Source organism: Centrocercus urophasianus, unplaced genomic scaffold (genome assembly GCF_019232065.1).
Source record: "Centrocercus urophasianus isolate 14NV4802_14NV808 unplaced genomic scaffold, USGS_Curo_1.0 seq_22, whole genome shotgun sequence".
NCBI lineage: Eukaryota > Metazoa > Chordata > Aves > Galliformes > Phasianidae > Centrocercus > Centrocercus urophasianus.
Window position 1 is genome coordinate 4,250,834 of NW_024884778.1, and position 4,637 is coordinate 4,255,470.

The window sequence follows — 4,637 nt, forward strand, 5'->3', positions numbered from 1 at the left end:
CCTGGATGTACTCATCAAACATTGGGTCTCACTGGTGTCCTACCTGCTGTCATTGCCTTGCTGACGATCTGGTGTTAACTTCTAGCCAAATGGGAGCAGGACAGAGGAATATCATTTTATTTTTTTAATATCTTCTCTGTCTGAGGGGTTCAGGGGAAAAATCTGAGGTGGATACAGGAGCAACTCCACGTTCTCAACCAGAGATATGGGGATAGTCAGGTCTTCTCATTAAGGATGGAACAACATTGAGCGTCTCCTACTTCACATCTTTGGAAATGGGGAAAGGTCTAAACCTCCCCAAAGGGCTGCTTCTCAGAGCAAGGCATCTCAGCTTTCTGCAGATATTAAGAGAACAACACCATCTTTTGGGACACCTTCAACTTATTTTCATTACCCAAGTTACAAACAATAGGAATGCAGACCAGGAAAATAAATAACACATGTTCATTTTACACGGGAATTACCCTAATGGAGAAGACTTGCAGGTCACCTATACAGCACCATACTCCTGGCAGCAGCCCAGCCTTACACAGAAGAAAAGCAGATTTTGAGTAGATAGAGCAGCCCCTGACTTACAGCTCATGTTGGTGTCTCACCATCAGGGGCAGCTCGCTCCTCTTTCAGCAATATCTAAATTAATGGTCAGTACAGAAGTAACGGCTGCTTTCCCAGACCTTGCTAGCTTGTTGACTTCAGCAAACCCCCCGCAGCCCAGCTATGTGCTGTGTGACAACGCAGTGTCTTTCTGCTACATTTTCACCACCTCCAGGCTCCTGCCACGTGTCTGCAAGATGCTGGGTGTCAGGAGCTGCCTTCTCCATCAGCCCTGCCAAGCACTCCGAGGCTTCCTGCTAATTTAGCGGAAAAAACACGTGTTTATAATCCATGTCGGATTTCAGCAATCATCATGTTTCACTCCTGGATGAGTAACTGACAAGGGTGCACTGTCACTCAGGGAGGGGTAAAAGATTTACCTCCAGCTGTTTTGTAACCTGTGTTATAACACCAACGGCAAGCATCACGAAGTGCTCCCAGACAGCAGCAACATGCAGTACATGCCAAAATCAACTCCACACCTCCACGCCAAGGATTATACAATCTTTTCAAGAAGTGCTGCCTTTTTTTATTTTATTTATTTATATTTTTTTTTTTACAGCCCTGATGATGCTTAGGGCCAACAGCAGAGGTCAGAATTGCCTTCGTTTATACAAGGGCCTGACAAGCTGAAGCAGAGCCTGGGGCTGACTGCTCTCAGGGTTCTGAGCAATAAGGTGAAGGAAAATTTTTGCAACTGCTTTTTTCCTGCGTAACTCCAGGGAAAGTCCTTCTGTTTTAGTGCACAGCTCTGCAGCTGGACCATCATAAGCACTAAATTGTATCGCCTGGTTTCTTACGCGTGGTTCTATCTATGCACAGACATCTTCCCAACCTAATTGTGCATCATCTTCTTCATGAATATAGGGAATAAAATCTACTCTACAGGTGAAACCAAACCTTTCCAGGATGGGTTTAGATGGTGTTTACTTGGATGGGGGGAGCTCAACCAGGAAAGAGGAGGATGTTATAGTGTTTGCAGGGAGTTGCCCAGTAAAAAGCATGGAGTGGTGACAAACATGCAAAAAAACGAGTCTGAATTTGATAAAAGCCAAGCAAAGATGCTGCATTCAGAGATATGAGACTGAGTATTTCCCATCTGGGGCCATCCTTCCAGTCTTCACATTGATTGCGCAGCCCCAGTGTCCATTGGGAAGAGTGCTCCTGGCCATGCAGAGCACTGAAGCACCCCAGGTGCCTTTGGTAGGAGCTGCCTGGCACCAAACACCTGCAAATCTGATAAAACCTTGGACATGGAAGCCTCATATTATCTTCCCAAGCAATTGGGAGTATGCCCAGCGTACTCAGTTACCAGAGCTAGCACAGAGGCTAAGGTGGCAGAAAACATACTGGTATAAAACAAGCATCTCAATCCATCCAAAATTACAGCCAGATCTTCAGGTAATTGAATCTCCAATTCACCATTCTCCTATTTCCTCATTCCTTTTTCCCAGTTCAGACCTTTTCCTCCCACTTCAGATCCACGCAGACCTTCCTCCACTGTTCAGCTCCAAACACTTCTCCCCACACATACCTTTCTCTCTTCCTTTCTGCCAAGCCACAGAGCCTGAGAGGCAGTCCAGGAGCCAGGTCTGACACATCCCATGGTGTCCCCTCCTGGCACACCTCCTCTCTTGGAGGAACCCACCCAGTCTCCTGAGCCCTTCTTCTCACTCAAGGCACCAAAACCTTTTTGTACACCCACTCCAACTGTCACCCTGGCTGTCTTATGGCACTCATGCCAGTTTTGCTTGTTAGGTAAAAATCTCTCCCTGCTCTCTGCCGGAGAAATCAGAAAGCACCCATGGACCATCTTAGTCACCGGTTTGCAAACACAAGCTGCTAAGGGCTAAAGCATGCATAGAAGGCTGCAAGCCCCAAGCAGGAAGGTTACCTGCAGGACACTGCATGTTGCTTCTTGTCCCTCGATGTGGCAGTGTTGAGGTTCACCAGGTGAGCTCTTGAGCTTCTTGTTGCAATGCTGCACTGCACCACGTTGGGCTGCTCCCGGACAGCTGTGAGATCAAACGACGTCTGACGCTGGAGAAGAGGGGAAAAAAAGGCAACTTCCAGTGCCTGTGCTTTATGTAACAGCACTGTTCACATCCGGACCTGGAGAAGCTGCTGGTTCTCAAGGAGATAATCAGCAATTTCATAATATAGCATAGACATGTCCCAGCTAAGCCATCAGGTGTGGAGCTGCAAATGCCCCAGGACTTTGAACCCCTGTTTATTTACAAGTGGCCTGTAGAGGAGGTTACCCCACACAGCAACCTGTGCATCTCCTGCCTGGGAGAAACACAACTCACATCCAATTTTTCCTATGGGCCACAGCTGCTACAGCTGGGGTGGCACAAGGAGGTGGTGGCCTTTGGCCACAACAAACAGATGAACGTTGGAAAATATGTTTGTCACCTTCTGAAATGAAATACAAGTCATTTAGATGCCGCCTAAATAGATTAAAAAAATATAAACGGAAAATATGTGAATGCTCAGGACAAAAGAGTAGAAGAAAGGCAAATAAAAGAAGTCCCAACACTCAGTAGATTGCTATTAATCAAAACAAATAAACAAGATGTAGAGGGCAGATCTCCTTGCATGCCTAAGATTATTCCAGTTTATAATTCAGTAAACAACAAACTGCATTAAACCTGCAGCCCCTGTAGAAAGAGATGCAAATTGTGTTTGTATTGGGAGTTAAAATTTCAGATGAGTATTTGATAAACAGGCTAAGAGCTTTAACATGCCACCTATTCCTCCCTCCTCTAGCTTTGGAGGTGACTTTGAGCATGGTGCTTCTCTTCTGGTGGACTCTGTTCTCCTATTCCATAAAATGGGGATAACATCTTATCCCTTCTGTGAAGTGCTTTGCCATCTGCAGATGAAGCCAGCAGAAGCTCTGTGTTAGGTGGTACTCCCTCCATGGAGCAGCAGTGCACGACTTCAGGGGAGTTTGTTCTTGTATCTCTTTCCCAAACTGAAATTTGATATAAATCTAAGTTCCTTGATGAGTTTGGCTGCCATTAAGCCTTCAAAGCAACAAGACCTAGCTCTTGCTCAGCAGGCTCTTGAAGAACAATTTCCCAGCCTCTGCTTTTACACCTGTTATCAATTTTCCTGGGTTTTCTTCCTGCTTTTGGAGGACAGATTTCTAAGAAATCGCTGAGGAGAAGGCAAAGTTGAGTCTGTACCTCCAGGCCTTGCTGTTGAAACCACGCCAGGGACCCATTTTCTGGAGCCCTCCCCACAGCACCCCTGTGCCTTTGGGTTGGGGCAGTATGCTCTGCCCATCAGTGTAGGAGATCTGGCATTCTCTTAACACAGCTGAGTCAAAACTGCAGCATGAGCCCAGCAGATCAGGAGAAGGTTCTGTAACTCAGACCTAATTTAACCCTTTGTAGGGAAAGTTCAGTGCATTAGAGTCCCAGGGAAGCTGGGCTAATGAATCAAAACTCTGCTCATCCCCCAAACAGCCCTTCAGGAATCAAACAGCCTCTGATTGCTTTTTGGAACCTATAGTTATATCTGAAACAATGAAAAAACTCTTTTCAGTGCTTAATTAAAAGCTGGGAATGGGAGCTCAAAGCAGCCAGTGTCAAACCAATCCCTGCGCTCCCGCTCCCATCTCCCTCTCATAAGAGCAGGTCAGAGCCCCAGAGTCTCCATGCAAAAAGAAGGAAGTTCCTTAACAGCACTGAAGATCACAGAATTTGCTTTCATAAGATCAAATTTGCTGTAGGGCATCATGTTAGGTGTTAATCTACGGTCTCCCATTGTACTCCTCCGGCATTATAAAACTAGCTGATTATACAACCCCATCCCAGAGCCTGCACGTGTCTTCAGATGCTCCTCACACTCCTAACCCACGTCTCAGATTAGATAATCTTCGTTTTGTAATTGCTCTCCGTGCCACCTCCCCTTCCAACATCTGGTCACCTGGAGACTTTAAAAAGCACCTCAAAGTCACCAAGCTACGTGAGATCTCCTAGCAGAGGTTTGACTTTCCTAGAAACATGCCAGTGTCAGAAGAGGGTTTTGCGCCG